Source organism: Schistocerca gregaria, chromosome 2 (genome assembly GCF_023897955.1).
Source record: "Schistocerca gregaria isolate iqSchGreg1 chromosome 2, iqSchGreg1.2, whole genome shotgun sequence".
Lineage (NCBI taxonomy): Eukaryota > Metazoa > Arthropoda > Insecta > Orthoptera > Acrididae > Schistocerca > Schistocerca gregaria.
Genome location: NC_064921.1, coordinates 735,381,154 through 735,406,705, shown reverse-complemented (window position 1 = coordinate 735,406,705; position 25,552 = coordinate 735,381,154).

The window sequence follows — 25,552 nt, the reverse complement described above, 5'->3', positions numbered from 1 at the left end:
TCTTCTCGTCTTTCTCCTCTCCGCTCTAAGTCAACGTACTAGCTATTAATGGGTGTGGAGGAATGATGGTACAAATCTTCTTTAAAGTTCCTTAAACCAAGTGTTAGCGATGATTAAATTACGCTCTGTGCAAAATTCTACCGGGCGACTACCTCTTTCATCCCCCCCCCCCCCCCCGTCCATATCATCCTACTGCGTTTTCTTCACTTCCTTCTTCTACTAACAAATTCCGCTATCACAATTAAATTTTCGTATCCCTTAACTATCTGAATAATCTCAATCATACATTCTTTCAGTCTCTTTTTCGCCTGCTGAGCTAGATGGCAAGTTAACTTCTACTACTGTGATGGATGTTTGCTTCATATCTATCTTGGCTGCGACAATCCTCTCTCTGTGCCGTTAGTACAATCTTAGCCGTAGTGCAATAGTCTTATTCCTTATTAGGCCTAGTCTTCCATTACCCGTATTTCATTTTCTACTGACAAGCCCTTACTGGCCTGATTAGAATTCCTGTTCTTCTAGTCACCACACTTCAAAAATTTCCACAATTTCTATCTTAAACCCATCCATTTTTCTTTTTAAATTCTCTAACCTTCCCATCCGATTAACGGGTTTAATAGTCTAGAATCCGTCCCGTATAATGCCAGTTTTGTTTTTCCTGCGTAGTTCCTGTCCAGACATCTGAGTGAAGTATTATTTCATATCTGGAATATTTTAGCAAAGAGAGTGCCGTCTTCATTAAGTCATACAGTAAAGATGAATGCTCTAGAGGAAAAATTATGGTTGTATTTTCCACTTGCTTTCAGCCATTCGTAGTACTAGCACGGCAAGACCATGTTGACTAACGTTACAAGGCCACATCAGGCAATCTTCCTCACTGCTATCCTTCAAACTACCGGAAAGGCTGCTGCCTCTCTTCAGAAACCACGAGTTAGTGTTGCCTCTCCTCAGATATCCCTCGGTTGCGGTAGCGTCTATGGTACAGCTATAGCAGACGGTGACCCATTTAAGCAGGGCTCACCCTTACGCAGAGCACTTTTTTCTGGAACCATTCTTGCTAGAGCTCTACCGACAGTGGAAAATTACAACTGTCAATTATTGAGGGCTCTCACAAACTCCACTGTACCAGCAGAGTCAACGTCTTAACCTGAATAACATGTTTGCGATTTTGTGCATGGTGAGTAAATTTTGTTATAATTCGATATCGAAAATCCTGGGGGCCATACCAAGAACACATTGACACCGGTGTGTCAGACCCACCATACTTGCTCCGGACACTGCGAGAGGGCTGTACAAGCAATGATCACACGCACGGCACAGCGGACACACCAGGAACCGCGGTGTTGGCCGTCGAATGGCGCTAGCTGCGCAGCATTTGTGCACCGCCGCCGTCAGTGTCAGCCAGTTTGCCATGGCAGACGGAGCTCCATCGCAGTCTTTAACACTGGTAGCATGCCGCGACAGCGTGGACGTGAACCGTATGTGCAGCTGACGGACTTTGAGCGAGGGCGTATAGTGGGCATGCGGGAGGCCGGGTGGACGTACCGCCGAATTGCTCAACACGTGGGGCGTGAGGTCTCCACAGTACATCGATGTCGCCAGTGGTCGGCGGAAGGTGCACGTGCCCGTCGACCTGGGACCGGACCGCAGTGACGCACGGATGCACGCCAAGACCGTAGGATCCTACGCAGTGCCGTAGGGGACCGCACCGCCACTTCCCAGCAAATCAGGGACACTGTTGCTCCTGGGGTATCGGCGAGGACCATTCGCAACCGTCTCCATGAAGCTGGGCTACGGTCCCGCACACCGTTAGGCCGTCTTCCACTCACGCCCCAACATCGTGCAGCCCGCCTCCAGTGGTGTCGCGACAGGCGTGAATGGAGGGACGAATGGAGACGTGTCCTCTTCAGCGATGAGAGTCGCTTCTGCCTTGGTGCCAATGATGGTCGTATGCGTGTTTGGCGCCGTGCAGGTGAGCGCCACAAGCAGGACCGCATACGACCGAGGCACACAGGGCCAACACCCGGCATCATGGTGTGGGGAGCGATCTCCTACACTGGCCGTACACCTCTGGTGATCGTCGAGGGGACACTGAATAGTGCACGGTACATCCAAACCGTCATCGAACCCATCGTTCTATCATTCCTAGACCGGCAAGGGAACTTGCTGTTCCAACAGGACAATGCACGTCCGCATGTATCCCGTGCCACCCAACTTGCTCTAGAAGGTGTAAGTCAACTACCCTGGCCAGCAAGATCTCCGGATCTGTCCCCCATTGAGCATGTTTGGGACTGGATGAAGCGTCGTCTCACGCGGTCTGCACGTCCAGCACGAACGCTGGTCCAACTGAGGCGCCAGGTGGAAATGGCATGGCAAGCCGTTCCAGAGGACTACATCCAGCATCTCTACGATCGTCTCCATGGGAGAATAGCAGCGTGCATTGCTGCGAAAGGTGGATATACACTATACTAGTGCCGACATTGTGCATGTTCTGTTGCCTGTGTCTATGTGCCTGTGGTTCTGTCAGTGTGATCATGTGATGTATCTGACCCCAGGAATGTGTCAATAAAGTTTCCCCTTCCTGGGACAATGAATTCACGGTGTTCTTATTTCAATTTCCAGGATTATATATATATATATATATATATATATATATATATATATATATATATATATATATATATATATATATATATATATTCTTTGAGAGGAAGGACTGATAAGGCAAGAAACTGCACAGAGCATGAACAAGGAAACATGTGAACAGGCGTACTACAGATGTCATCATTAGTGTTCTGCCAAATGGCAAGTCCACACATACGCTCTCCTGTCCTGGGCCATCCTCTTCAGGCCTGCATAATTTCCGCTTCCCTTTATGTCGTCTATCATTTTGCATTTATTCCTTTCTCTCAATATCCTCTCACAACCTAGTCCTTCCAATCGTATGTTAGGAAGAAGCCCCTTCTCAATGAATGTCCCGTCCAGTTCGTCTTCCTTTCTCTTATAACCTACACCAGTCGGAGGTAGAGGTGAAAACCGCCTTTGTATTTATTGCTTGAGACGACACAACCAATCAAACAGAAACTAAGAATGGGCGCAGTGCGTTAGATGTAAAAGGTGGGCTCGCTGCGAGTGTGCCACAGAAAACACATTACTTTTTCTGCACACAAATTGCAACTCGAACGATCGGGATGAACAAACCATTAACTAACATTCAAACGTCTACGAAGACCGTAATATTTTTATATTTTGTCTCCTGACTGGTGTAGCCCGGATTAAAGAAGGATCAGAAAGAAAATCGGCTGTGCGCTTTCAAAGGAACCTCCAGGCATTTGCCTGAAGCGATTTAGGGAAATCACAGAAAACCTAAACCTGGATGGCCGGATTCGAGTTTGAACCGTTGTCCCCTCGAATGCGAGTACTACGTTCTAACCACGGCTTCATCTCCCCCGGTGGGATTTTCTAGAGCAGTAGTGGTGTATAGTCCGTACTTGCGTTTACCGTCCTGTTGTATGTCTTGGGGGAGAGTTTTCTGTTTTGATTGTAATTACATTAAAGGCACGCCATTTAAACATCACTCTTACCTTGTACCATACACAGAAGAAAATGAGACACAGAAATGATGCCACATAGGTACCGAAACGTATTTGGAGAAACAGGAGGAAGAAATACATTGAAGTGCAAAAGCCGAAGTTTAAAATCTCGAATTTCATTGGTAAACATGGAAAAGCGTCGCAGGAACTTCCATCCCCAGCAATATGATTATTGCTTCTATAAAATAAGTGTGTTATATTTAATGCTACAGATTACAAACCATGGGAAGACTCAAGAACGAATCACTTACGCCCAAACACAATGCACGTCTGTGGTTTTCAGCGCATCTCATTTCTTTCTCGCATTTACTGTTTTCAGCGATCGTCTTAGCGGTGACCGCCAACATAAGCTAGTCTGTTGAAGTGAAATGATCGTGTGGAATTGTTGGCCGGGAGGCCCCATTCGGGGCAGTTCGGCCGCCGTATTGTAAGTCCTTTTTAGGTGACGCCACATGGGCAACTTGCGCGTCAATGATGATGGACACACAACACGCAGTCCCCTGCTGGGAATCGAACCCGGGGCCCCTGCGTGGTAGGCGGTAACGCTACCGCTACGCTACGGAGCCGGACAACTAGTCTGTTGACGCTAGGCTTTAAGAGATCTGTTTTGAATGCCACTTGTGAAATGTGAATCACCAGTATTTGACGAAAGGCGAAAATATGTGGCTGTGTAAAACTTGTGGCCTCTTGATTGTCTGCCAATGTTCTCAGATGCAAGCCTCTCATCAATCTCTCGAGAAATGAGGGCATGTGACACTACTCATAGGGATTTGTCCATCGTATGAGGACATTAAACTCTATACGATCCTTCATGCTATTCTAGGGAAAGAGGCTATGTGACGGCACGAATTCTTGCCCACTCCCATTTCTGATATCGTTATCAACAATACAAATGCATCACTATATACTCTTCAGAGATCCTATAGATTCAATGTACGGTGTAAACATTTCGTTCACCACTTTCGGACAGCCGGCCGCGGTGGTCTCGCGGTTCTAGGCGCGCAGTCCGGAACCGTGCGACTGCTACGGTCGCAGGTTCGAATCCTGCCTCGGGCATGGATGTGTGTGATGTCCTTAGGTTAGTTAGGTTTAAGCAGTTCTAAATTCTAGGGGACTGATAACCACAGCAGTTGAGTCCCATAGTGCTCAGAGCCATTTGAACCATTTGAACTTTCTGACATGTACCACAGAGGTACAAAATTCCAGAAATCACAGCACTTTCGCTATCGACTACAATTATCGATTATGTTCCGCTATTGATCAGGTTCATCTATAACGCCATTGTAAAGCGGTACCCTCATTCATGAGGACAAGTCACCACGGTGTGTAAAACTGGAGTGTGACAGACAAATTGTTGTAGCTGATGGTGGAAAAGTCATTTCAGACAGTTTATCCTGAAGTGTGCGGAAAACAGAAAAATAGAAAACGTTTTGTTGCTTGTAGGCGACAGACTGTACAATGCATACTAACTGATAGCGTCATGAGAGATAAGAGAACTCTTTGTCCGAAGAGGCCTCGGAAGGCCGAACGGTACCGACAAACCACCGTGTCGTCCTCAGCCGATCAGCCGATAGCAGTCACTGAATGCAAATATGGAGTGGCATGTGGTCAGCACAACGCTCTCCCGGATGTTGCCAGCTTTCGTGGCCGCAGCCGCTACGTCTCCATGAGGTAGCTCCTCAATTGGCCGCATAAGGGCTGAGGGTATCTCTGTCGCCAACAGCGCGCGGCCGACCTGTCCAAGAGCTAGACAAATCCGACAGCGCCTAACTTTGGTGTTCTAACGGGAAACCAGCGTTACCACTGCGGCAAGGCCGCAGGTTGACGTATGTGAGCAGCTGCATAATAACCTTATTTTGCGAGTTAGTATCCTAAGACTATTTCTTAGCATAGCATGAGTGTAGAACATTTAATGCCTCAACTCTGTTCAAATGGCTCTGAGTACTATGGGACTTAACATCTATGGTCATCAGTCCCCTATAACTTAGAACTACATAAATCTAATTTAACCGACGGGCATCACTAAGATCCAAGCCCGAGGCAGGATACGAACCCGCGACCGCGGTAGCAGTACGGTTCCGAACTGAGGCAATAATTTTCAGAAAAAAATAAATAAAAACCACTGAAGATAGCTTAGAAAGCGTATTGCATAGGGCTGAATTTTTCTCCAACTTTGTACAGTTTTTGTAAAACCTCCGTAAACCTCCGTTTTTGTAAAACCTCCGTTAACTCTCATTATTTCGTTGCAATTCACAAAATCGAATATATAAGTAGATATCTTTTAGAGTTCGAAAATTAATCCCAGTAATCTTAGATTTTTCATTTTGGTTGGAATCTTGACAACTGATGCTCGTGGCCATGCGGTTCTAGGCGCTACAGTCTGGAACCGAGCGACCGCTACGGTCGCAGTTTCGAATCCTGCCTCGGACATGGATGTGTGCGATGTCCTTAGGTTAGTTAGGTATAATTAGTTCTAAGTTGTAGGCGATTGATGACCACAGCAGTTGAGTCCCATAGTGCTCAGAGCCATAGGAACCATTTTTGAACTGATGCTTGCCATCGGAAACTGGTATTCAGTTAACTGCAGTGTATCAATCAGACTACATTCTGAGTACTATATTTTGTTTATTTGCTGCTGTTCCTTTCCACCAAGCAAATAGCATTAACGTAGACATCTCAGACGAAATCGTAGTTTCACTTGCACTAGTTTTATTACAGATCTGAAACACAATGTGGCTGAGTTCCCGCAATGCGAGAAAGGAAAAGCTGCTCGGAACAGAGCACAAACAAAGGCAGCCGCAAGCCACATCCGTTTTGACAACACTTGGTACAGGAAAACCGTACCAGGAAGACTAACATGATGATATACACAATAATAGCATCAGATTCTTGACCTAAGACTGCATTTTCAGATGGCGTCGTGTGGAAGAAGACAAGTAAATTCTACAAGGTGTACGCCGCATATACAGGAGTCTGTACCAATTATTTGTTAGTTGTATGATTACAAAGCATACGGACCCACACAGGCCGATATAAACACTTTATTCTTCCGGTTACAACAGTAACTGTTCTTACTGACACTTCTGCATTCCAGCAACGTTGCATTTAACATTCATGTAATATTAGTCCCCCCTTAAAAACGCACATTTCTTGTCTTGTAGTGCTGTAAATGGCACAGGACTAGTATCAGACACTCATGCAATCCACCAAGGCTGGGACTGAAATAGTGTTGGAACACAACAACCCAGTACCACGAGTACATTCCAGCTATTTTATTTCATGGGATTAAAGCAATATTTTGTAACTAAATGTATTTATGAATTTTGTCACTAATTAGTGGCTGACAGGTGTGGCCGAACGGTTCCAGGCGCTTCAATCTGGAACCGCGCGACCGCTACGGTCGCAGGTTCGAATCTTGCCACGGGCATGGATGTTTGTGATGTCATTAGGTTAGTTAGGTTTAAGTAGTTCTAAGTTCTAGGGGACTGATGACCTCAGAAGTTAAGTCCAATAGTGCTCAGAGCCATTTGAACCATTTGAGTAATTAGTGTTCATCAAAATGTAACATATGATGAAGGATGGTTCAAATGCTTCAAATGGCTCTAAGCACTATTGGACTTAACTTCTGAGGTCATCAGTCCCCTAGAACTTAGAACTACTTAAACCTAACTAACCTAAGGACATCACAAACATCCATGCCCGAGGCAGGATTCGAACCTGCGACTGTAGCTATTGCGCGGTTCCATACCGTTGCGCCTAGAAGCGCTCGGTCACCCTGGCCGGCTATGTTGAAGGAATGTGTAAGAAACAGTTATGTTAAATCGTTATTGTAAACACGCTGGCAGCGTCAGGAAAATTTATGTTGTACGAAACACAAAGAATAGAGAGTGAGGTGACAGAAGTCATGAGATAGCAATGTGCACATTTACGGATGAAAGTAGTATCTCGTACACAATGTATAAAAAGGCAGTGCGTTGGCGGAGCTGGCATTTGTACTCCGGTGATTCATGTGAAGAGATTTCCGATGTGATTATGGCCGCACGACGAGAATTAAAAGACTCTGAAGCTGAACGCAGAAAGTTTGTTGGAACTAGATGCATGGGGCATTCCATTTCGGAAATCGTTGGGAAATTCAATATTCCGAGATCTGCAGTGAAAAGAGTGCGCCGACAATACCCAATTTCAGCCATTACCTAGTACCAGGAACAACGCGGTGGCCGACGGCCTTCATTTAATGACCGAGAGCTTCGACGTTTGCGTAGAGTTGTCGGTAATAACAGACAAGCGACGGTGCGTGAAATAACGGCTGAAATCAATGTGGGACGTACGATGAGTGTATCCGGTAGGACAGAGAGGCGAAATGTGACGTTAATGGGTTAGGCAGCAGACGAGTGACGCGTTTGCCTTTGCTAACAGCACGACATCACCTGCAGTACCTTTCCTGGGCTCGTGACCATATATGTTGTACCCTAGATAAGTGGTCAGGTGAGGATCGATTACAGTTGGGAAGAAATGGTAGCGTTCGAGTGTGGCACAGACCCCACGAAGCCATGGACCAAAGTTGTCCACATGGCAAAGTGCAAGCTGGTGATGGCTCCATAATGGTGTGAGCTGTGTTTATGAGCTGTGTTTACATGGAATGTACTGGGTTCTCTGGTCAAACTGAAGAGATTACTGACTGTAAATGGTTGTTCGGCCACTTGGAGACCATTTGCAACCATTCTTGGACCTTGTGTTCCCAAAACACGATGACATGTCATAAGGCCACAATTGTTCGCGACTGGTTTGAGGGACATTCTGGACGATTGGAGCGAATGATCAGGCCAACCAGATCGTCCGATATGAATCCCATCGAACATTTATAGGACGTAATCGAGAGGTCAGTTGGTGCACAAAATCCTGCATCGGCAACACTTCCGCAATTACGGGTGGCTATAGAGACTGCATTGCTCAATATTTCTGTAATATTTCTTGTTGAGTCCATGCCACGTAGAGTTACTGCTCTTCACTGAGCAGTAGGAAGTCCGACACGATATTAGGACGTATCCCATGACTTTTGTCACCTCAGTGTGTATTTAACATCGCTGCCACGAGCGCGTGCAGTCGTGGAAGCGAAGGTAGAGTTCAGTGGCGAAACGTCTGTGGTTTGGTACAGACGTGTGTGTTGGTGCCCAAATACCAAATGGAGATTTTGCTGGAAATGGTGTTACAATATGTCAGAAGGCAAAACAGAAGCACGTATATTGGCATAGCACAAGGTCATAAGAAGATGATGGAGTTAATGAGGAATACTGTGTGGCCCAAATTTATTTAAGCTGCTCGCTAATAATGGAGAGCCTATTGCCAATATTGAATTTCATAATAAGACTTCATTGCATCACAATCAGCTCATCGCAAAGTAAGACCCAGTGAGTATTTTTATAGCTCTATAACAGGCTATAGCAATTTTCTCGTAACATTAGAGTGCATTTATTCAAAGCATAAACTTTTCCTGTGAAGGTTTATTGATCTAAGTCGTTAACCATCAACAGGCTACTATGATACTCACTGTAATTTCCAAGAAAGACGTAATGAAGGAAATAGCTAAAATAAAACAGATTCAGTTAAATTTACAGCTGATTTTCAATCAATTAATTATTGTAATAAAAAGCGGTAGGAATTATAGTCGTTCATATAGTGTTGCACTACTACTGCAAACAACCAAATCAAACTGAAAGTTATTTAAACTCAGTTCATAATTCTTGACAAGAGTCTCTTCTAGTCAAACTACTTTTATGATTTTATGTTGTGTTCTGTAAGTGATATCATGTGGATATGTTTACGTAATGTTATTACTGGCAAACAGTTGTTGGCATGAATAAAACTTTTACGGTATCATCTGAAAAGTAATCAGTAAAGAGCAGTTATTAAACTTGGTCACGATTATGCAAACATCCAAACAGATAGCATTACCGTGAGTTACGTAATAGAGTAATGTTTCCTTGACGTGTTCCTATATATTGCTTATTATTGGTTTTCATAATTATAATTAAAATAGTTGCATTTCAACCTAAAGTCCATAATTCATCTCACACTTACAAAGTCCAAAGCTATAGTTGTAACATCTATAGCTTTTAAGAAGGCATTTGACTCAGTAGATAGGGAAACACTAGATAAAGTGATCAGAGAATTTGGTATCTAATCTAAATTAGCAAACCTTATTCTTGAAACTCTCACAGACACCAAATCAAAAGTAAAGTTTCAGGGTGAAATATCGAAGGCATTCAACATAAAAACAGGTGTAAGGTAAGGTGATGGCCTATGTCCACTCCTCTCTAACTGCATACTAGAGAAAATAGTAAGAGAATGGAAACAAAACTTAAAGAAGAGAAGCTATCACCTATCAGACTGGGAACTAAAAACAAAGGTATTGACATTCACTGTTTATCATTTGCGGATGATTTTGCTATTCTTTCTGGAAACCTAACAAATGCTGGAATACAAGTCAGTCTCTTGGACGAAATAGCCAACAAAGCAGGTTTAAGAATATCTCTACAAGAAACAAAATTTATGACAAATATGAAATGCTCCGAATTCCTAGCAACAGATAATGGCCAGATAAAGAGGGTAAATAAATTTAAATATCAGGGAGAAATTATCCAAGAAAATGGCTTATAAAAATTAGCTATAGAAGAAAGAGTACATAAAATGGAGAGAGCTTATGGGATAACTAGGGAGAAAAGGCGTCTGTCTAAAATTTTGAAAATACAACACTACAACACAGTAGTAAAACCAGAATGTCTTTATGCAAGTGAATGTTTACTACTGAACTATAAACTATACAAACTTGAGGTCCTAGAAAGGAAAATCATCCGAAAAATACTTGGACCACCATAAAATACATAGGTATGGAAATTAAGAAGCAACACATAAAACATAAATGAAACACTACGAAAGAGGCGACTGCTATGTTTTGGACACTTATACAGAATGAACAGCAACAGGTTAATCAAACAGATTATTAAATATCTTTGGGACAAGAAGTCAACAGTAGCCTGGATTCAAGAAGCTAGGAAAGATTTGGAAAGATGCAATAGAAAGAGAGATTTTCAAGAGTAAATTGTTAAAAATGGAAAGATTCCAAGGTAAGAGGGAGAAGCAGACAGGGTCGAAATGGTGCGATGAGATAAAAAGGATACATAGTGAAAAGATGAAAAAAATATGGTTCAAATGGCTCTGATCACTGTGGGACTTAACTTCTGAGGTCATCAATCTCCTAGAACTTAGAACTACTTAACCCTAACTAACCTAAGGACATCACATACATCCATGCCCGAGGCAGGATTCGAACCTGCGACCGTAGCAGTCGCGCGGTTCCAGACTGTAGCGTCTAGAACCGCTCGGCCACCCCGGACGGCTGAAAAGATGAAATAGTACTGGAGTAAAAAGAAAGATCAACAGAGAAGGAAGCACTGAAATTGGGGTGTGGTCCTTAGATGATCCAAACGAAGAAAGAAAGAAGAACTGCATTCCAGATTAATGTCTTCAGCGTCCATTTTCTACATATTATATCGCGCAAGTGCATTTTGTTCAGTTGTCCAGTATATGCTTCATCACGAAGTCATTACACCCACTTGCAAAATGTAACTTTTCCTTATTTTGGAGCTGGTGACCGTTTCACTCTGCAATCTCGATTCATTCAAACAACTTTGGTATGCCCGCATCTCGTGGTCGTGCGGTAGCGTACTCGCTTCCCGCGCCCGGGTTCCCGGGTTCGTTTCCCGGCGGGGTCCGGGATTTTCTCTGCCTCGTGATGGTTGGGTGTTGTGTGTTGTCCTTAGGTTAGTTAGGTTTAAGTAGTTCTAAGTTCTAGGGGACTGATGACCATAGATGTTAAGTCCCATAGTGCTCAGAACCATTTGAACCAACTTTGGTATACGAAACCACAGCGAAACGTTTTCGGTGTACAAAACTACAAAGAATCTTATTTTAACTATCTATATTTTATCCGTATGCGTTGATCATCAGATTCGATGCCCTGTTTTCGTTAATTACTGAACATGAGATACACTTGTCACAAAAAACTTTATAGGTACATCCTAAATTGAGGTGACAAAAACCATGCGATGCCTCCTAATATCGTGTCGGACCTTCTTTTGCCCGGCGTCGAGCAGCAACTCGACGTGTCGCGGACTCAACAAGCCACTGGAAGTACCCTGGAGAAATATTGAGCCACGCTGCCTCTACAACAATCCATAATTCCGAAAGCATTGCTGGTGCAGGATTTTGTGCACGAACTGACCTCTCGATTATGTCCCATAAATGTTCGATGGAATTCATGTCGGGAGATATGGCTTGCCAAATATTTCGCTCAAATTGTCCGGATTGTCAGCAAAACCAATCGCGAACAGTTACGGCTCATTGGGACGGTGCATTGCAATCCACAAAAGTTTCATCATTGTTTGGGTACATGAAGTCCATGAATAGCTGTAAATGAACTCCAAGTAGCCGAACATAACAGGACCCAGTGCATGTAAAAACAGCCCACACCATTATGGAGCCCCCACCAACTTCTGTAATGCCTGAAACTTCGTGGCAGATTGAAACTGTGTGCCGGACCGAGACTCGAACTCGGGACCTTTGGCTTTCGCGGGCAAGTGCTCTACCAACTGAGCTACCCAAGCACGACTCACGCCCCGTTCTCACAGCTTTACTTCTGCCAGTACCTCGTCTCCTCTTCTGTAATAACTTGTTGACAATCTGGGTCCATGACTTCGGGAAAAGGGGGGGGGGGGAGGCTGCGTCACATTAGAACCCCACCATCAGCTCTTACTAGCTAAAAATCGAGACTTATCTGATCTGACAAACGTTTTTCAGTCGCCTAGGGTGTAACCGATACTGTCACGAGCCCAGGAGAGTCGCTGGAGGCGATGTCGTGCACACACATTTCAGACAAGAAAAGAGTAGAAGCTTTGGAAATGTGGTGCTACAGAAGAATGCTAAACAGTAGGTGGGTGGACGGTATGACTTGTGGCCCTGAAAAAGTGCTGAAAAGGTATGAGGAGACGGAGAAATTTGTGGCACAATTTGACTAGAAGAAGGGATCGGTTAGTAAGACACATTCTGAGACATCAAGCGACTCCAATTTAGTGCTGGAGTGGAAGGGCTAAAACTGTAGACGGAGACCAAGAGATGAATAAAATTAGCAATTTCAGCAGGATGTAGGCTGTAGTAGTTATTCAGGAATGAAGAGGCTTGCACGGGGTAGAGCGTCGGGGGGTGCTGCATGAAACTAGTCTTGGACCTGAAAATTACTACAACAAGAGTATATGTTACCTTGTATATCTCCAGGAACAGATTAACTTTTGGCTGGTGTGCTTATGTAGATGTGTCTGCATGCCTCGGCGTATGGTGGATGGCATCCTATTAAACAGCGAGCACACACAACCTATACGTGAAGAATACAGCACGGAGGGTTACATGTACCATGTTTTCATACAAAATTACATCACTGGCGGCTACATGTTGTAACGACACTGCGCAGGCAGTAGTAGGTCGGAACTTCGCAGCTGCTCTATCGCAATATTATTGGTAGTGCTGTGCTCTATTTGTACTTCCTTGTTTTCTGCGATATGTTGAGAGGTGGCATGCCACTTTGAAAACATTGTCAGCCAGATTAACATTCACATTTTAGGAGCCCGCAACTCGTGGTCGTGCGGTAGCGTTCTCGCTTCCCGCGCTCGAGCTCCCTGGTTCGATTCCCGGCCGGGTCAGGGATTTTCTCTGCCTCGTCTGCCTCGTGATGGGTGGGTGTTGGGTGTTGTGTGTTGTCCTTAGGTTAGTTAGGTTTAACTAGTTATAAGTTCTATGGGACTGATGACCATAGATGTTAAGTCCCATAGTGCTCAGAGCATTTGAAGCATTTGAACATTTTGGGACATGACCTCAGTGTTACCTGGCAGTACATTTTCCATGCGTGGTTAATGACTTTTTCTACATGAGGAAATTGTGAGCAAAATGTTCTGTGACTGCACATGTAACCTGTGGAGATCTTGTATCTGGTGGCCGTAGTGGAGTCAACCGTGAACTGAGGACCATGAATACTAAGTGCAGCGACCTGACTATGCGAGTGATTCTAGGAAATAGTGTTCAGTGGTTCTTACCTGCAGAGGAACTTCTGGCCAATGCTCTCTCCTCCTTCCGCTTGCAGGTTCGAATCCTGCCTCGGGCATGGATGTGTGTGAGTTCCTTAGGTTGGTTAGGTTTAAGTAGTTCTAAGTTCTAGGAGACTTATGACCTCAGCAGTTGAGTTCCATAGTGCTCAGAGCCCTTTGAACCATTTTTTTCCTTCCGCTTGGGTTTGGATAGAAGTGTGCCGGTTCACAAAACAATTTACCTTGGCCAGGCGCCAGTCTATCGTGGAAGATGGTCAGATTGCTGAATGCGGGTGGAGCAAGACATTTAAGAGACACTTCTCTTCTCCCCAATCCTATTCAATACTTCCTCATTAGGTATGTGATCTACCCATCTGATCTTCAGCATCCTTCTGTAGCACCACATTTTAAAAGCTTCTATTCTCTTCTTGTCCAAACTATTTATCGTCCGTGTTTCACTTCCATACATGGCTACACTTCATACAAATACTTTCAGAAATGACTTCCTCACACTTAAATCAATACTCGATGTTAACAAATTTCTATTCTTCAGAAACACTTTCCTTGCCATTGCCAGTCTACATTTTATATCCTCTCTACTTCGACCATCATCAGTTATTTTGCTCCCCAAATAGCAAAACTCGTTTACTACTTTAAGTGTCTCATTTCCTAATCTAATTCCCTCAGTATCACCCGACTTAATTCGACTACATTCCATTATCCTCGTTTTGCTTTTGTTGCTGTTCATCTTATATCCTCCTTTCAAGACACTGTCCATTCCATTCAACTGCTCTTCCAAGTCCTTTGCTCTCTCTGACAGAATTACAATGTAATCGGCGAACCTCAAAGTTTTTATTTCTTCTCCATGGACTTTAATACCTACTCCAAATTTTTCTTTTGTTTCCTTTATTGCTTGCTCAATATACAGATTGAACAACATCGGGGAGAGGCTTCAACCCTGTCTCACACCCTTCCCAACCACTGCTTCCTTTTCATACCCCTCGACCCTTATAACTGCCATCTGGTTTCTGTACAAATTGTAAATAGCCTTTCGCTCCCTGCCACCTTTATAATTTGAAAGAGAGTATTCTAGTCAACATTGTCAAAAGCTTTCTCTAAGTCTACAAATGTTAGAAACGTAGGTTTTTGCCTTTCCTTAATCTATCTTCTAAGATAAGTCGTAAGGTCAGTATTGCCTCACGTGTTCCAGTATTTCTACGGAATCCAAACTCATCTTCCCCGAGGTCGGCTTCTACTAGTTTTTCAATTCGTCTGTAAAGAATTTATGTTAGTATTTTGCAGCTGTGGCTTATTAAACTGATTGTTCGGTAATTTTCACATCTGTCAACATCTGCTTTCTTTGGGATTGGAATTATTATATTCTTCTTGAGGTCTGAGGGTATTTCGCCTGTTTCATATATCTTGCTCACCAGACGGTAGAGTTTTGTCAGGACTGGCTCTCCCAAGGCCGTCAGTAGTTCCAATGGAATGTTGTCTACTCCCGGGGCCTTGTTTCGACTCAGGTCTTTCAGTGCTCTGTCAAATTCTTCACCCAGTGTCGTATCTCCCATTTCATATTCATCTACATCCTCTTCCATTTCCATAATATTGTCCTCAAGTACATCGCCCTTGTTTAGACCCTCTATATACTCCTTCCGCCTTTCTGCTTTCCCTTCTTTGCTTAGAACTGGGTTTCCATCTGAGCTCTTGATGTTCATACAAGTGGTTCTCTTTTCTCCAAAGGTCTCTTCAATTTTCCTGTAGGCAGTATCTATCTTACCCCTAGTGAGATAAGCCTCTACATCCTTAAATTTGTCCTGTCGATCTCATTTTTGAGACGTTTGTATTCCTTTTTGCCTGCTTCATTTACTGCATTTTTATATTTTCTCCTTTCATCAATTAAATTCAATATTTCTTCTGTCACCCAAATATTTCTACTAGCCCTCGTCTTTTTACCTACTTGATCCTCTGCTGCCTTCACTACTTCATCCCTCAAAGCTACCCATTCTTCTTCTACTGTATTTCTTTCTCCCATTCCTCTCAATTTTTCCCTTATGCTCTCCCTGAAACTCTGTACAACCTCTCGTTCTTTTAGTTTATCCAGGTCCCATCTCCTTAAATTTTCACTTTTTTGCCGTTTCTTCAGTTTTAATCTACAGGTCATAACCAATAGATTGTGGTCAGAGTCCACATCTGCCCCTGGAAATGTCTTAAAATTTAAAACCTGGTTCCTAAATCTCTGTCTTACCATTATATAATCTATCTGATACCTTTTAGTATCTCCAGGGTTCTTCCATGTATACAGCCTTCTTTCATGATTCTTAAACCAAGTGTTAGCTATGATATAAAGAAAATCCTGTAAGTGAAATTGTTAAATTATTAATAGCTGCCTCCTATCTCGTGGGATCTGAAGTAAGGTTAATTGTCCTAACCGATGGCACGTCTCGTAGATGAGCTAAAAGAGAAAGGTTAAAGATTTTTTTAAGATGGCGCCTAACAATGAAAATTCTTTGTTAAGTCCCATATCTACTTAGGGCAATCCAGGTATCAGACTACCAATTGATTGATCACATACAGAAATTCTTTTGACAAAATAGCCATTATATTTTTAGGGTTTTAAGTACAACTTACATTATCAGCTGGTACAGCAAGATGAGCTTTACACAAGAACGTCCTCTTGGGTCCAAATCCAAGCAGATAAGATAAGTGAAAGACAAAGGAAAGATAGTTCCTGCATATAAGCGCATGGAATAACATGTCCATTGCAGCTCTATCTCTTCTTCATTGGTGTACTTGTCGATTATTTATATAATTTATCGTAACATTTAATTTACATTTTTTAAAACCAAGTCCATCCAGGTCTGTATCTTGTAGTGGACTAAGAGCCTGTGCCAGATTCCTACTGTACCAACAGTGTAACAGCATATCATCTCGGACATATGGTGTGTCACGAGGATGTACTTACACGTCCTGAGTCGGCTGTCTGACGTTTGATAATTCCAGCATGCACCATCGTGGCTGTGAGTCAAATTGGTTTGGCCAGACCAGCAAATGGGTGCACCTCACACGGATCTCTGACGGTTTTTTAGGGCTCTGATAGGGAAGTTTCCCACGTTCTTATAACCAGAACGCCAGACCGCACAGTTCGCATATTTTGGTGGACGCTTCAGAACAATACAGCCACCTCAGCGACCACTTCTCGCCCACAGAGTGCCATTTCTGCTGCTCGTGTCCCGCTACCGCACTTCCCCTTTAACACCTGAGCGGCAGAGCAGGGCCCATTCTCTTGTATTAATCGTGGGGGACCGTGATCTCAGTAAGGCAGTCGTCCCCAACCTTTCTGAGACCATTACTCCTGAGCGTAATCAGATATTGCATAGTAATACCCCTCCCCCTCCCCTCTACCCCATCATCATCAACATTAGACCCTAACCAAACTTTAGATATTGCACAGTACTATCCCCTCCTCTCTTCCCCACCATCATCAACATTAGACCCTAACCAAACTTTAGATATTGCACAGTACTATCCCCTCCTCTCTTCCCCACCATCATCAACATTAGACCCTAACCAAACTTTAGATATTGCATAGTACTATCCCCTCCTCTCTTCCCCACCATCATCAACATTAGACCCTAACCAAACTTTAGATATTGCATAGTACTATCCCCTCCTCTCTTCCCCACCATCATCAACATTAGAGCCTAACCAAACTTTAGAATGGAATATTTTCTCTGAACATCTGTCTTTTTAAAATTACGGAAGATAAATGATATTTACTTTTTGCAGGCGCTTCATTAAAGGTCGTGCTAAAGAGTCAGTGAGATAATTCGTACTATCTCTATCTAACAACCGTTTTTATATGACACCGCAGTGCCTGTGTTGTTAACTACTACATGGATAACCAAAGGAACAGGCAATGTAGTGACTAGAGTCGTCGTGAAAAAAAATGAAATTTGTATTTTTTATAGAATGATAAAGCAGTTCTCAGTACATAGTAAGTGCTAGCTACAACTCTTTCTCAGAAAAGGAAGCTATCTATCCACATTGAGGTCAGATGCTTGTTATAAGACATGATTACACCACTCCTCTTGCTTCAACCACAACCTGCATCCCCACAAAAAATTAGCCAAGTTAAAATGCGGGTACTAATTGTTTGTAAATAACGTAATTGCCGGGACTCTTTACTTCCGAACTGGTAGGAATTGGAGGACTTCGAGCTGAGAATGACTTGTGTCGGAACACTGCCACTATTAATAACAATAACAATAATAATAATAATAACGTTAATAATGACAGTGCAGTGTAGGTCCTACAATAGTGTAGTAGTCACTACATAGTTAGCGCTGTCAGTCAGTTCGTTTATTCCTCGTAAAGTGAATAATGAAGCAATTTCTGGTCCATTGCGGAAATTTCTTGCAACTCGCTCGGAGATGTCATTTTCACGAGATGTTTAAGCATAAATATTTAAATTTTTCTGCCATAAATCATGGTACAAAGTATAAAGCATTTGTATACTGGGTGGATACGCAAGGAACAACTGAGGACGTTATTCGTACATTCGTTTCTAACGTCCACCACACTGTGTCATGTCTTAATGCCACTATTCAAAAAAGATGACTATTGGTAAGTTATATAATCAGTATTACAGTCTTACGAAATAGTGTTAACAGTAACTAATTTAGTTTTGTGACCGAAACACAGGTGAAACTTTTGCGCTTTACCCCTCGGACAATTTCATTTTATCTCGCAGGGGGTAATTACCCTCAAGCTGGTAACCCCTGTAGTGAGGGAACGCGCTCGCTTCGCACCGAGAGAGCCGGACAAGAGTGCGCGAAGAGGGTGCATGTTCCGGATTTCCTGCAGACACTGCACAGCTCTACTGCGGTACGGCTAACAGGCGCACCACAGTCCGTGAGTGAAATGGCGCGGCAGCTGGAAACGTCCTCCAAAGCTGAAGCACGTGGGACAGCTCCGGCCTTGTAAGCAATTCGTCTAAACTGCATACAGATCCACCGTGGAACTCTGGTGGTGTATGGACTAAGGGCAATGTCGTGTTCAACGGTAGTGAAATGGCGCCAACGATTTTAACAAATCCGCACAGCTATGGCTGATGTTGACAGGCACATGGATTCAAAATTGTTAGGCACTAAATAGCGTGGTCATCACCGGCGTTTCCCAAGATCGTGGTACTTGTGCAGGAGTAGCTTTCATTGTGGTTTTCAGTCCGAAGAGGGGTTTATGCAGCTCTTCATGCTACTCTATCCGCTGCAAGACACTTAATCTTCAAATAACTACTGCAACCTACAATCTTCTGAGCCTGCTGGCAGTCAACTTACTATATTCTACTCTTTGTCTCCATCCACCGTTCCCCGCCCCCTCCTCCCCTCCCCACTTTCTTCCAATACTAAACTGGTGATCCCTTGATGTTTCAGAATGTGTCCTTGCAAACGGCCCCTTCTTTTGGCAGATTGTCCCTCAAATTTGTTTTCTCCTAATTAGTTACGTGTTCTACCCACCGAATCTTCAACATTCCTCTGCAGCACCATCTTTCAAAAGTTTCTGTTCTCTTCTTATCAAAACTGTTCATAGACCATGTTTCATTTCCATACATCGATACAATCCTTACAAATACTTTCAGATAGGACTTCTTAACACTTAAATCTATATTCTATGTTAACAAGTTTCGGTTCTTCAAAAGCGCTTTTATTGTCATTGCCAGTGTACGTATTACATATCCTCTTTACTTCGGCACATCATCAGTTATTTTTCTCCCCAAATACCAAAACTCATCTACTACTTTGAGTGTCTCGTTTCCTGATCTGATCCCCTGCGTATCACTTGATTTAATTCGACTGCACTCCATTATTCTTCTTCTCTTGATATACTCCTTTCAAGACAATGTCCAGTCCTTTCAGCTGCTCTTCCATGTTCTTTGCTGTCTCTGACAGTATACCATGTCATCGGCAAACCTCAAAGTTTTTATTTCTTCTCCCTGAATTTAATTCCTACCCCAAATTTTTCTTTGGTTTACTTTACTGTTTCTTCAATGTGCAGATCGAGTAACATCCGAGACAGGCTACAAACCTGTTTCATTCCCTCCTCAACCACTGCTTTCCTTTCATGCCCACGGCTAATTGCTGTCTGGTTTACGTACAAGCTGTAAATAGTCTTTCGCTCCCTGTATGCTACCCCTGCAACCTGCAGAATTCCAAAGAGAGTATTCCAGTCAACACTGTAAAAAGGTTTCTCTGAATTTACAAATACTTTAAACGTAGGTTTGCCTTTCCTTAACCAATCTTCTATGAGAAGTCGTAGAGTCATTATTGTTTCGCGTGTTCCTACATTTCTCCAGAATCCAAACTGATCTTCCCCGAGGTCGACTTCTATCTGATGTTCCATTCTTCTGTAAAGAACTCGTGTTAATATTTTTCAGCCATGACTTATTAAACTGATAGTTTGGTAGTACTCACGCTCTAACATTCATGGTGTTGTCTGTTTGTTCTATATCGTGTCTCCCTACCACTTTCGCGCAACGACGCTCTGAGCGTGTTTTTTGGGGAATTGACTAGTTTGAACCTGGAACCCGTTGCTGGTAAGGAGACGCCAGACCACACATGACATGTAGAATTCAGAAGAGTTAGTGAGACTAGCGCTGATATAACCAAATACTTAATGATTACAGCGTCAGCTCCACTGCACTCCCTGTAAAAGAATCTTAATACTAAATAAATTTAGTGGAAGGGGTTCAAGGCTTTCCTATTTTTAGTTAGCTGGTAAAATAACGTCGAAAAAGCAGTTAAGTTTACCATTGGAAATTTTATTCTACTCACAAAAACATCGTTTATAAATTGCACTATTGATAAAAGGTAATGTTTTAATACAGAATGGTAAAAACCAACTGCATTCAACAAAAATGTGAACGAATATACCCTGAATGGGTTTCCAAGTTCTACAATGGATCGAAGGATGACCTATGCCATATCACATGTATAATCTAGGTTTAAATTAAGTTTCACAAAAGAGAAAACCTGTCAAAATGGTCTACAGTGACCCTCAATTATCTTTAATTACTCATCTAACTTCTCGTAAATTACAGTGGCTGATGTGGCTTCTCAATAACTATATAACCGAAAAATCATCGCGTTTCCGATTTTTACTTCAAGTGGCAAATGTGAACACCATGAGCTTTAATTGACAATCGACACTAGTATTACGCAAAAAGAGGGTGTAACAGATGAGACTACTGCAGTTCTGGGTGAAGCTTTATGCGCTGTTATGCGGCATCGCGTGCGTTCATTACCTTGTTGGTGTTCGTCAGGGGGCGGCGGCCGGCGCAGCAGCCATCCAGCTCGCCGTCTCGGAACTAACTAACCTCTCCTAACTTCTACTTACTACCATTTACCGAAGTTGGTTAAAAAAAACTATCTGGCTGTGTTTTCATCTGACCAATCAGGATCTCAATGTTAACCTTAAGGTCCGCCTACAAAAATTCTGTCTATCCAATGAGAAACTTTATACCTTTCGTGGTGGGGCAATGTTTTTAAAGTTTGCAACGTAACAGAGACGCGAAAAAGTCTCACGCTAAAACTTGCAGCTGGTGTGGTCCTTTTAGCGTTATCGTAAGATCTATACTGTTCTTCTGGAGGGCTCTATCTTTTAACATGGGCTGGGGGGTGTTAGTCTGTGGTATCCCATTTGCTCACTCGTTACTTGTATTACTTTGGTTAATTTAATATCACGATTTATTCGGAGCTATTTGACATACTACTGGATTTGCTTATCATGTCAGGGTTTTCATGGAAGGTGTTGGATTTGCCTGACACCTTACAACGCTTGTAAGCACCTGTTTCCTATGGAATTTGAATTATTATATTCTTTTCGAAGCCTGAGGATGTTTCATCTGACTCATACGTCTTGTACATCAAATGGAAGTTTTTTCATGACTGGCTCTCCCAAGGCTGTCTGTTGTTCTGACGGAATGTGATCTACGGCCGGGGCTTTGCTTCAACTTAAATTGTGCAGTGCTCTGTCAAATTCTTCTCGGAGTATCATGTCTCCCATTTCATCATCATCTATGTCCTCTTCCATTTCTATAATACTGATCTCAAGTACATCTACCACGCATAGAACTATATACTCTTTCAACCTTTCAGTTTTTCTTTCCTTGGTTACGAGTCATTTTCCATCTGAGCTGTTGATATTTATACAGTTGCTTGTTTTCTCTCCAAGGGCCTCTTTAATTTCACTGTAGGCCGCATCTATCTTTCCCCAAGTGAGATATGATTCTACATCCTTATAGTTGTCTTCTAGCTATCCTTCCTTAGGTATTCTGCACTTCCTGTTAGTACATTTTTTAGACGTTTGTATTCCCTTTCGCCTGCTTCATTTGCTGCATTTGTATGCTTTCATCTGTCATCTGTTAAATTCAATTAACTCCCTTGTTTTCAAATGCCTTTATCTATTTGATATTTGGTGTCTTCATTATTTCATCTCTTAAAGCTACCTATTCATGTGCTACTGTATTCCTGTCCCCTATTCTGGTCAGTCGTTGCCTATTGCACGCTTTCGAACTCTCCACAATCTCTGGTTCCTTCATTCTATACAGGTCCCATCTTAATTTCTTACTATCTTTGTATTTTCTTTATTTAAGTACAGTTTATAATCCATAAAAATGTACAGTTTATAATCCATAAATTGTAGTCGGAGTCCACAGCTGCCCCTAGGAATGTCTTACAACTAAAATATGGTTCTGAAATCTCTGTCTTATCATTATATAATCAATATGAAACCTTCTGGTATCTTCAGGCCTCTTCCACGTATGCCGCCGTCTTTTATGATTCTTAAACCAGGAGTTAGTGATGATTAAATCATGCTCTGTACATAATTCTACCAGGCAGCTTCCTCTTTTACTCCTTTCCCCCAGTCCATACTTACCTACATTTTTTCCTTCTCTTCCTTTTCCCTCTGTCGAATTCTACTCATCTGTCACAGTAAAATGTTTGTCTCCTTTTATTATCTGAAGAATTTTTTTGTATTTCATCTCACATTTCTTCAATATGTTCATCATCTGCGAAGCTAGTTGGCGTATAAATTTGTATTACTTGGTGGGTGCTGGCTTTATGCCTGTCTTTGCTACGATAATGCGTTCACTACGCTGTTCATAGGGACTTAGCCACATTCCAGTTTTCTTATTTGTTATTAAACCTAATCCTGCATTACACCCATTTCATTTTGTGTTTGTAACTGTGTATTCATCTGACTAGCAGTCCTCTTCTTCCTGCCATAGAACTTCACTGAGTCCCACAATATCTAACTTCAACCTATTCATTTTCTCATTAAAATTTTCTAACCTACCTTCGCGATTAAGGGATCTATTATTTCACATTCTGATCCGTAGAATGCCAGTTTTGTTTCTCCTGATAACGAAGAGATCCGAAAGGGGGACTGTTTTACCTCCAGAATATTTTACTCAAGATGATTCCATCATTGTTTAGCCATATAGTAGAGCTGCATGTCCTCGGCAAAAATTATGAGTGTAGTTTCCACTTGCTTTCGGTCGTTCGCAGTACCAGCACAGCAACGGCGTTTTGGTTGTTGTTACCAGGCCACGTCAGTTAATCATCCAGTCTGTTGCCCCTGAAACTACTGAAAAAGCTGCTGCCCCGTGTAACGTCGAGAGTCAATACGCAATAGCATTTATTGCACTACTTTGCAGTACGGCTCGTAGCTTTGGAGCTATTGGCGGTGATAGAAACAGCCACTTGTATCTTAGCGTGACTCATTTGCACCTGTCGCTAACCTAGCCATGGGAAGCGGTACTTGTGTCAATTCGAGCAACAGAATATTCAAGCCCCTAAGAATCTAAATAAACTACACTCCTGGAAATTGAAATAAGAACACCGTGAATTCATTGTCCCAGGAAGTGGAAACTTTATTGACACATTCCTGGGGTCAGATACATCACATGATCACACTGACAGAACCACAGGCACATAGACACAGACAACAGAGCATGCACAATGTCGGCACTAGTACAGTGTATATCCACCTTTCGCAGCAATGCAGGCTGCTATTCTCCCATGGAGACGATCGTAGAGATGCTGGATGTAGTCGTCTGGAACGGCTTGCCATGCCATTTCCACCTGGCGCCTCAGTTGGACCAGCGTTCGTACTGGACGTGCAGACCGCGTGAGACGACGCTTCATCCAGTCACAAACATGCTCATTGGGGGACAGATCCGGAGATCTTGCTGGCCAGGGTAGTTGACTTACACCTTCTAGAGCACGTTGGGTGGCACGGGATACATGCGGACGTGCATTGTCCTGTTGGAACAGCAAGTTCCCTTGCCGGTTTAGGAATGGTAGAACGATGGGTTCGATGACGGTTTGGATGTACCGTGCACTATTCAGTGTCCGCTCGACGATCACCAGAGGTGTACAGCCAGTGTAGGAGATCGCTTCCCACACCATGATGCCGGGTGTTGGCCCTGTGTGCCTCGGTCGTATGCAGTCCTGATTGTGGCGCTCACCTGCACGGCGCCAAACACGCATACGACCATCATTGGCACCAAGGCAGAAGCGACTCTCATCGCTGAAGACGACACGTCTCCATTCGTCCCTCCATTCACGCCTGTCGCGACACCACTGGAGGCGGGCTGCACGATGTTGGGGCGTGAGCGGAAGACGGCCTAACGGTGTGCGGGACCGTAGCCCAGCTTCATGGAGACGGTTGCGAATGGACCTCACCGATACCCCAGGAGCAACAGTGTCCCTAATTTGCTGGGAAGTGGCGGTGCGGTCCCCTACTGCACTGCGTAGGATCCTACGGTCTTGGCGTGCATCCGTGCGTCGCTGCGGTCCGGTCCCAGGTCGATGGGCACGTGCACCTCCCGCCGACAACTGGCGACAACATCGATGTACTGTGGAGACCTCACGCCCCACGTGTTGAGCAATTCGGCGGTACGTCCACGCGGCCTCCCGCATGCCCACTATACGCCCTCGCTCAAAGTCCGTCAATTGCACATACGGTTCACGTCCACGCTGTCGCGGCATGCAACCAGTGTTAAAGACTGCGATGGAGCTCCGTATGCCACGCCAAACTGGCTGACACTGACGGGGGCGGTGCACAAATGCTGCGCAGCTAGCGCCATTCGACGGCCAATACCGCGGTTCCTGGTGTGTCCGCTGTGCCGTGCGTGTGATCATTGCTTGTACAGCCCTCTCGCAGTGTCCGAAGCAAGTATGGTGGGTCTGACACACCGGTGTCAATGTGTTCTTTTTTCCATTTCCAGGAATGTATATTAAATGTTGTTCAATTTAGTTAAGAGTCCAGAAGGAGATTTTCACTCTGCAATGGAGTGTGTGCTGATATGAAACTTCCTGCAGATTAAAACTTTGTGCCGAACCGAGACTCGAACTCGGGACCTTTGCCTTTCGCGGGCAAGTGCTCTACCAGATGAGCTACCCAAGCACGACTCACGCCCCGTCCCCACAGCTTTACTTCTGCCAGTACCTCGTCTCCTGTGTCTGAACCCCAGTGAACCGAAAACTCCTAACGATGGGCCTCCGCAACCGACGACCCATGCCAGCATCGATGTTAACACCACGATGTCGGCAAATACGACTGAAATGAGCACGAGACCGTCGGCACTGGACGTTGGCGCAGTGGCAGAGCTTTCTCTGGGCTGATGAATCCCGATACCTTCTTCATCATGCCGATGAGAGCGTGCGAATCCGGCGTCTTCCTCTTCCAGGGGAACAGCTCCTTGACACCTGCACTGCGGGACGGAGCCAAGCTGCTGGCGGCTCCATTCATGTCGGCATC